This window comes from Haematobia irritans, chromosome 4 (assembly GCF_050003625.1).
Source record: "Haematobia irritans isolate KBUSLIRL chromosome 4, ASM5000362v1, whole genome shotgun sequence".
Taxonomy (NCBI): domain Eukaryota; kingdom Metazoa; phylum Arthropoda; class Insecta; order Diptera; family Muscidae; genus Haematobia; species Haematobia irritans.
Window position 1 is genome coordinate 120,981,153 of NC_134400.1, and position 10,215 is coordinate 120,991,367.

General features: G+C 25.4%; 1 protein-coding gene across 18 annotated transcripts in view; it reads right to left on the reverse strand.

Annotated features, from left to right (window-relative positions):
* The window catches only part of Lasp (LIM and SH3 domain protein Lasp), a 279,211-nt gene that overhangs the window by 59,268 nt on the left and 209,728 nt on the right, over window positions 1–10,215 (reverse strand). The gene's annotated exons all lie outside the window — the stretch shown is intronic.

Below are 10,215 nucleotides of genomic sequence, written 5' to 3' on the forward strand. Positions count from 1 at the left end.
ATATCACCAAAATATTTTCAATTAAAATGTTAACTGAAGCTGAATTTTTTTTTTTTCAATTAAAAAATTAATTGATACAATTAACATTTCAATCAAACTCTAAACATTAAGTAAATTAGGTTAGATTAAAGTGGCAGCCCGATTTAGTTTCAGACTCACTTAAACTATTCAGTCCATTAGGTAAATTAGGCCAATGATTGAACATTATAATTAAAAAAATAATTAACATAATTAACTTTTTAATTAAACTAAGTCAGTTAGAAACAAATTGCATTTTTTAATAAGAAAATTAATTGATTTTAATAAAAAAGAGATTAAAAATAGTTACGTCTTTAAGAAAAAAATTAATTGATACAATTAATTTTTTAAACATACTAATGTTGGTCAAGGAAATGAGTGAACATTTTCGCGGGTTTTATTAAACAATTAATCGATGTCGATTGCAAAACTCAATTAATTGTTTAACTGAAAAGTTAATTCGTATTTGGATTGAAGTTTAACTGAATAATTAATTGAATCGATTAAAAAAACTCCAATTCAAACTTCCAATCGACATACCATAAATTATATTTTCGATAGAACCAATTACACAAATTATTGAATTTTGCAACGAACATCAATTTAATTTTTAATTGAATCTATTAAAAATGGCATGTTACATGGTCATCATCCAAAAATAACATTTTACTCTTGAAACATGCTTGAGGTGATCATATTGCTTCTCTGGGTGTAGACTAGAAAAACTACAACGTTTGGAAGAAGTTGGCATCAAACGTTGTTTTTTGATATAGTTATTATGTATCTCTACCTATCCAGATGGTGGATCCAAGAATAACATTTTGCTCTTGAAACATGTTTGAGGTGATAATTGAGATTTAAATTTCCTCCAGTAATAAAATTTTGAAAAAAATTTCTATACAAAAAAATTTTGACAAAAAAAAAATTGAGAAAATTTTCCATACAAATAGAATTTCGAGAAAATTTTCTATGGAAAAAATTGGCAATTTTCTTTAAAGAAATTTTCTATAGAAATAAAATTTTGACAAAATTTTCTATAGAAATAATATTTGACAAAATTTTCTATAGAAATAAAATTTTGACAACATATTCTATAGAAATAAAATTTTGACCAAATATTCTATAGAAATAAAACTTGGACAAAAATTTCTATAGAAATAAAATTTTTACAAAATTTTCTAAAGCAGCGCTTCCCAAATGGGGGGGCGCGCCCCCCTAGGGGGGCGCCACGAGGTTGCTGTGGGGGCGCAACGTCATTTCTAGTTGAGCAGGTTTTGTATCATTCAATTTGTTAAAACAACACAAACTTATGGGTTCGACGAAACATTAATAATATACTACAAAATAAAGTATAAAATGTTTCGAAATGTTAATTTATAACCAACGTGAAAAAGTAGAAGTTACATGCATTGCTTGTTGTAGGTTTTCCATTATTACTTGTTTACTACCTTTATTTGCAACGGTTTAGTACCTATCTACCTTTTACTTATCACTGTTTAAATTTGCCATCTCTATGCACACGATCATATGTTTTTTGGTTTTGTTGCGCGTATTAAATATTGTCGAATTAATGACTTAATTACATTCCAATATGACATCAAAGAACAAAATACGGCTTTACAATACAGAATATATTAAATTTGGTTTTTCTTGTGTTGCAAAAAACAATGAAAATTTGCCTCAATGTGTTATTTGTCACAAAATTTTGTCTAACGATGCAATGAGACCAATACGATTAAAAAGGCATTTGTCATCTTTGCATCCAGAATACGAAGACAAACCTCCTGCTTTCTTTGAAGCAAGGTTGTCGACATTAAGAAATATGAAGATAAATTCTACGTCTGTGTTTAATCTGGAGGCTGAAAAAGCATTAGAAGCATCTTTTGAAATTTCATGGATAATAGCCAGGAACAAAAAACCCCACACGATTGGTGAATTGGTTATAAAACCGAGCATAATAGCAGCTGCAAGTAAAATGCTGGACAACAATGCAGTGAGACAACTTTCAAAAATTCCACTTTCGAACAATACAGTAAAAAGACGTATTGATGAAATGGCTAGTGATGTCAAGTCCCAATTAATTCAACACATCAAGGACTCGCCATTAATTGCACTGCAGTGTGATGAAACAACAGATGTATCTTGCTCCTGTCAGTTGTTGTTTTACTGCAGATATATCAAAGAGGATTCTATATGTGAGGAGCTACTTTTCTCTAAACCTCTAACAACTACATCAAAGGGAGAAGATATTTTCAAAGCGCTTTCGGATTTCTTGGATGCCAATGATATACCTTGGGGAAAGATTGCCGGCATATGTACTGATGGTGCTCCTTCAATGACGGGATGCAAATCTGGATTTATTCATTACGCCAAGCAAAAAAACAATAACATCATATTCACTCATTGCGTTATCCACAGACAAGCCTTAGCCGCCAGAACATTGCCTGACGAATTAAGAAGTTCCCTAAATTGTGCCATAGAAGTTGTCAATTTTATTAAATGCAGTGCCCTACGAACGCGTCTTTTTGAAACTTTATGTCTGGATTTAAACGCTGACCACAAAAATTTATTGTTTCATACCCAGGTACGCTGGCTTTCAAAGGGAAATATGCTGGGAAGACTATATGAATTAAAAAATGAAGTAGAAATTTTCTTGTTAAGTACCAAAAATGAAAAACTTTATGATTGTTTCACAAACAAAAATACCATTATTTTCTTGGCTTACCTAGCCGATTTTTTTGAAATTTTAAATAACCTAAACTTAAAACTCCAAGGAGAAACTACAAATATTTTAACAGCACTTGACTCCATAAATTCATTTATGGAAAAAATAAAATTGTGGAAAAAACGAATTTTATCGCCTTTCCCTAAATATACATCTTTTCCTCGGTTAAACGATATATTAGATTCTGAGGATATTGAAAATAGAAATTTGGACGGAATTCTATTGCATTTGGATGCACTTTTGGGTGAATTCAATAGATATTTTCCAGATATGACCACTGATTGTTGGCAGAACAAACTGTTTCGTAATCCCTTTCTTCTGGACGTTATGGTACTACCTGAGGATATCCAGGAAGAAGCTATTGATTTGAAAAACGATTCAATCGCAAAAGATGATTTTGATATATTAACAACTGAAAATTTCTGGCTAAAATATCGGAACTTGTATCCACTTTTGTCTTCACACATGTTAAAAGTTTTGATACAATTTTCGTCAACCTATCTATGCGAAAAAAGTTTTTCAACACTTTTAAATATAAAGTCAAAATATCGGTCTTGCCTTAATGTTGAAAATGATTTGAGATGTGCTTTATCAGTACTGTCACCAAATGTTAAAAAACTAGTTAATGAACAGAAAAATTGCCAAATTTCCCACTAAGTGGTCACACTTTTATATACATTAAAATTGTTATTGTTAATTGAAAGTATTAATAGCGAATCAAAAATTCGCATTATATATGTTATTTTAGTAAACCTGATCTCAACATATCTAGTTCATGACTATTTATGTTCCTTTTTAGTCCTTGAATTACATTTTTATTACTAATTAATTGTAATAATATTATCCATCTTAAATAATTTTATATTTTTTACTTGAATTGAAATTAAAAGAACTTTTGTTTTTGTTATTTTTTTGTTTGAAATTGAAATTAAAACCCTTTTGTTTTTATACATATTTTTCTGTTTCTTTGGGTAAACATTTTTTTAAAGGAAACTTGTTTTTAGAAGAAACTGGGGGGGGGGGCACAGCAATATCCAAAAATATTTGGGGGGGCGTAAAGCAAATTGGGTTGGGAAGCACTGTTCTAAAGAAATAACATTTTGAAAAAATTTTCTATAGAAATAAAATTTTAACAAAATTTTCTATAGAAATCAAATATTGAGAAAATTTTCTCTTGAAATAAAATTTTGAGAAAATTTTCTATAGAAATAAAATTTTGAAAAAATTTTCTATAGAAATAACATTTTGACAAAAAAATTATAGAAATAAAATTTTCCATAGAAATAAAATTTCGAGAAAATTTTCTATGAAAACAAAAAATTTACAATTTTCTTTAAAGAAATTTTCTATAGAAATAAAATTTTGATAAAATTTTGACGAAATTTTCCTACAGAAATAAAATTTTGAGAAAATTTTCTATAGAAATAAAATGTTGCTAAAATTTTCTATAGAAATAATTTTCTTTAAAGAAATTTTCTATAGAAATAAAATTTTGACGAAATTTTCCTACAGAAATAAAATTTTGAGAAAATTTTCTATAGAAATAAAATTTTGAGAATTTTTTTTTATAGAAATAAAATTTTGACATTTTCTATAGAAATAATATTTAAAAAAAAATCTATAGAAATAAAATTTTAAGAAAATTTTCAATACAAATAAAATTTTAAGAAAATTTTCTATAGAAATAATATTTTGAGAAAATTTTCTATAGAAATAAAACGTTGAGAAAACTTTTTATAGAAATAAGATTTTTAAAAAACTTTGACAAAATTATAGAAATAAAATTTTGACAAAATTATAGAAATAAAATTTTGACAAAATTATAGAAATAAAATTTTGAGAAAATTTTCAGAAAACTTTCTATAGAAATAAAATTTTGAGAAAATTTTCTATAGAAATAAAATTTTGACAAAATTTTCTAAAAAAATAACATTTTGACAAAATTTTCTAAAAAAAATAACATTTTGACAAAATTTTCTATAGAAATAACATTTTGACAAAATTTTCGATAGATATAAAAGTTTGAGAAAATTTTCGATAGAAATAAAAGTTTGAGAACATTTTCGATAGAAATAAAAGTTTGACAAAATGTTCTACAGAAATAAAATTTTGAGAAAATTTTCTATAGAAATAAAATGTTGCTAAAATTTTCTATAGAAATAATTTTCTTTAAAGAAATTTTCTATAGAAATAAAATTTTGACGAAATTTTCCTACAGAAATAAAATTTTGAGAAAATTTTCTATAGAAATAAAATTTTGAGAATTTTTTTTTATAGAAATAAAATTTTGACATTTTCTATAGAAATAATATTTAAAAAAAAAAAATCTATAGAAATAAAATTTTAAGAAAATTTTCAATACAAATAAAATTTTAAGAAAATTTTCTATAGAAATAATATTTTGAGAAAATTTTCTATAGAAATAAAACGTTGAGAAAACTTTTTATAGAAATAAGATTTTTAAAAAACTTTGACAAAATTATAGAAATAAAATTTTGACAAAATTATAGAAATAAAATTTTGACAAAATTATAGAAATAAAATTTTGAGAAAATTTTCAGAAAACTTTCTATAGAAATAAAATTTTGAGAAAATTTTCTATAGAAATAAAATTTTGACAAAATTTTCTAAAAAAAATAACATTTTGACAAAATTTTCTAAAAAAAATAACATTTTGACAAAATTTTCTATAGAAATAACATTTTGACAAAATTTTCGATAGATATAAAAGTTTGAGAAAATTTTCGATAGAAATAAAAGTTTGAGAACATTTTCGATAGAAATAAAAGTTTGACAAAATGTTCTACAGAAATAAAATTTTGACAAAATTTTCTATAGAAATAAAATGTTGCTAAAATTTTCTATAGAAATAATTTTCTTTACAGAAATTTTCTATAGAAATAAAATTTTGACGAAATTTTCCTGCAGAAATAAAATTTTGAGAAAATTTTCTATAGAAATAAAATTTTGAGAATTTTTTTTATAGAAATAAAATTTTGACAACATTTTCTATAGAAATAATATTTAAAAAAAAAAATTCTATAGAAATAAAATTTTAAGAAAATTTTCAATAGAAATAAAATTTAAAGAAAATTTTCTATAGAAATAATATTTCGAGAAAATTGTCTATAGAAATAAAACGTTGAGAACACTTTTTATAGAAATAAGATTTTTAAAAAACTTTGACAAAATTATAGAAATAAAATTTTGACAAAATTATAGAAATAAAATTTTGAGAAAATTTTCAGAAAACTTTCTATAGAAATAAAGTTTTGACAACATTTTCTAAAGAAATAAAATTTTGACAAAATTTTCTATAGAACTAAAATGTTGAAAACATTTTCTATAGAAATAAAATTGTGACAAAATTTTCCATAGAAATACAATTTTGACTAAATTTTCTATAGAAATAAAGTTTTGACAAAATTTTCTAAAGAAATAAAATTTTGACAAAATTGTCTATAGAAATAAAATTTTGACAACATTTTCTATAGAAATAAAATTTTGACAAAATTTTCTATAGAAATAAAATTTTGACAAAATTTTCTATAGAAATAAAATTTTGACAAAATTTTCTATCGAAATAAAATTTTGACTACATTTTCTATAGAAATAAAGTTTTGACAAAATTTTCTATAGAAATAAAATTTTGAGAAAATTTTCTATAGAAATAAAATTTTGATTTTGAGAATTTCACCTGGATCAGTAATATAATATTTAATCCGAAATCGATATATCAATTTGTTACAAATGGAATGACAATCTTATTGTACCGCTAACCATTTGGTGGTGGGTATAAGAAAACAATATGAAAAGTTATGTAAACCAGAGCATGTTTAGTTTAACCTTTTTTACACGGCACAAAAATACAAAGTAAGACAATAGACAATCTGTTCGCAGAATGAAGAGGGGGTCAGTAGTGGTAAAAATTGTTTTTTTGAGACTTGAAATGTGAGCTCATTGTTGATGATTGAACAAGCCAGTGAACTACATATGTCGTGAGGGTTTTGTCTTATGTCTTGACGAAATAACTAGACTATATCGTTTTGTACTACATTTCTTGTTAATTGGGAAATTAAGCATTTTTGCATAGAGGAAAATGCACAAGGACGAACAGAAGCACAAAACATAGTTGCAGCTTAGTTTGGAAAAGTTAAGTAAATTATTTAGAAATAGCATAGAGGAAAATTTAATTTCATAATGCACGTCAAAACTAAAACGTAAATACGCTGGGAAAAGTATTGCCATAGGTAAACACTATAACACCAGAAAAACATCAGTAATTATAGTCTAATAAATTACACTGAAAAAAAGTCCTTCGTTAAAGTGATTCAACATTTTACTTATTTGTATTGCAAAAACAAATATTTCGTTATAGTTTAATTTTATTATTATTTTCACAATATTCAGTTTTCCTTATGCCAAGTGTATCTCTGAACATTTTAGGTATAAAATTTAATGACCGTATACTGAAAAAATATTACCGAGAGGCCAAAGATTCCATGTTCTTCAAATACGAATCCAAGTTTTACTTAGCATAGAAGACGCATTTCTCTGATATAAAGTTTATTTCTTTGTCCAAAAGTCGAAAATTTCTTTAAATTTGTTGTCATTTTGCATCATGACTGCAAAGCAAAAAAGCTTTTTTTAACTTTATTTTATGGATTTTACTTGGAAAATTTAAGTTGTCGTTAATATGGTTTTAAAAGAACTTTGATAGGACATGAAGAAAAAAGCTGATAAAACGAAATTCGTATCCTAGAATCAAGTACGCAATACTCAAATTTATGAGAGAATTGTGTTTTCATGTATCCTTACTTTTATTCGCCGCTTCTTTGACTCGGAATCAATACCAAAAACATTAGTGTAAAGACAAATTCTTTGGAACCGGGCATGCTTTTTTTCAGTGTATGTTTAATGTAAACTAAAGCAGAAAAACATATTTCGTAAGATTCTCAAAAAAAAAGTAAAAATGCATAACTGCATGTACACCCTCAAAAAAAAATTCGCTTCTGTAGCATATACCCCAAACACATTTTGCTTGAAGCATGTATATTTTCAGGATTGGCGCAAACAAAATATTGTTTGTATTGTTCAAACATATTATGTTTCACCTTAGTGCATACACTGGTAGTAAAAAATTTTAATGAAATTTTCTTTGTGTGGATATATTTTTAAGGCGCCAATTGGATACTTCCATTATTTTACTTGCAGTATACTCTCTAGGTCTCTCTTTCTAAACACATATATTTTTATAGGATATTTCCAAATTAATATATGTTTGCATCTAAGCATATTATATTTACAAACATTTTATGTCCCAAACATAATATGTTCCAACATATTAACATATATGTCCCAAACATGTTATTCTAGTTTATGAACATTATATGCTTGCACTTAAAAATATTGTGTTAAAAAAAATTGAGTTCCAAACATATAATTTTTACAACCAAACATATGAAAAACAGTCCTTTTCGTCCGTGTATAAAATAGTTATTATTTGGTGCCAATTATTTGTTCTTTAATTTTAGTATATATTTATTTTTATGGCCATTTAATCACCAATTAAAAATTTGAACTTTTTAATCAAATAAAATAAAGTACACTGGTAGCAAAAAAAATTTAATGAAATTTTCTTTGTGTAGATATATTTTTAAGGCGCCAATTGGATACTTCCATTATTTTACTTGCAGCATACTCTCTAGGTCTCTCTTTATAAACACATATATGTTTATAGGATATTTCCAAATTAATATATGTTTGCATCTAAGCATATTATATTTACAAACATTTTATGTCCCAAACATGTTATGCTAGTTTATGAACATTACATGCTTGCACTTAAAAATATTGTGTTAAAAAAATTGAGTTCCAAACATATAATTTTTACACACAAACATATGAAAACCAGTCCTTTTCGTCCATGTATAAAATAGTTATTATTTGGTGCCAATTATTTGTTCTTTAATTTTAGTTCATATTTATTTTTATGGCCATTTAATCACCAATTAAAAATTTGAACTTTTTAATCAAATAAAATAAAGTCAGTTAAGATAACGATTCCAAAAAATTTAAGTTTTTAATTAAAATATTAATTGTCCCAATTAAGAGTAAAATTAAATAAAACGTATTTCTAATTAAAAATATAATTGACAATTTTGTTCGGATATAATTTGTTTCATAATATATTGACTTAAATACAAAGAAAGAATCGAACTATATTCATGAGAAAGTATAAACTCTTATAAAATTAAAAGAAAAGTATTTCATCTACAGGTAAAATATTTATAAATACGTACATAATAATACTATAAATATTTGATAGCCTCAATAAAAAATTAATTGAGTTTAGCGACCAGAATCAACAAAATTTTTAATTGAACCAATTAGTGCCGAAGAAATTAATTAATTGTTTGATCAAGTATATTTTTTTGTTTCTAATTAATTCTGTGATTTGTACTATCATTTTCGGGATTGAAGCAATTTAAATTTCAAAATTGATTGGATCAAATCATTTCGAGATTTAATCGGAGAAAATTTTTTTCTATGCGGGACATAAAAAAGTGGAGAAAGTTTTAGTTCAATCTTCGCACAGTGTAGTTTATGTTCCCCATAAAACAGTTTACTTTTTTCTGTGCACTAAAAATACGGTCATGAAACGACCTTGTTCCACTGCTTTTCGCAAAAGGGATTAAGAAAAAATCAATTAATAGATTTTCTACACATGTCCACTGTATTTGTCGTAAAAAAGTTGTTCAATTGCAGAAGTAAGTGATTGGATGTAATATTCGTAAAAATGGAGAAAACACTAAAGACACACGGCGATGTAGTAAAGAAAAATTTAGTTATTGCTGGCATTAGATTGTTATGGGCTTAAAATCTAGGCCAGTTTAACTAAACACGGCGGGAAGCAATATCAGAATTACTTGTCGATTTTTTTAAGTTAAACTAAATTAATATATAATATAATATTGCATTTGCACAATAAAAATTAAATTTTCAATGGCTCTATTGACCATGTTCCTTAATCTATATCTGTCCATAAAGCTCGAAAAATAATTGTATAATTAGATATAATGCATTTGGACGTCAATTGCCTGTTTCGGTATCAGGCTAACATGAAATATAAATTTACATCAATTTGTTTTAGGATAGCAGGACATTTGAGCCGTAACTGTTCACTATATCATAATTTCTTGTTAAATGTTTTTTTTTTTGTTATAATAAGCTCACAAATTCATATTATAAACTTATATTATAAAAAAATATTTTTTTTTTTAACTTTAACAATAATTAAAATTCAATTATTTTAAAATAGTTTTTTTTCTGTTTCATTATTTTTTTTTTTAATTTTTGATATTCACCCTTATTCCTGAAGTCGCCCTCGCTCTCGCCGTCGCTTTTAAGTCGTCTTGTTATTCATTTGGTGTTCCTGTGAAGTGGCGACGACGAGACGACGATTACTTTTT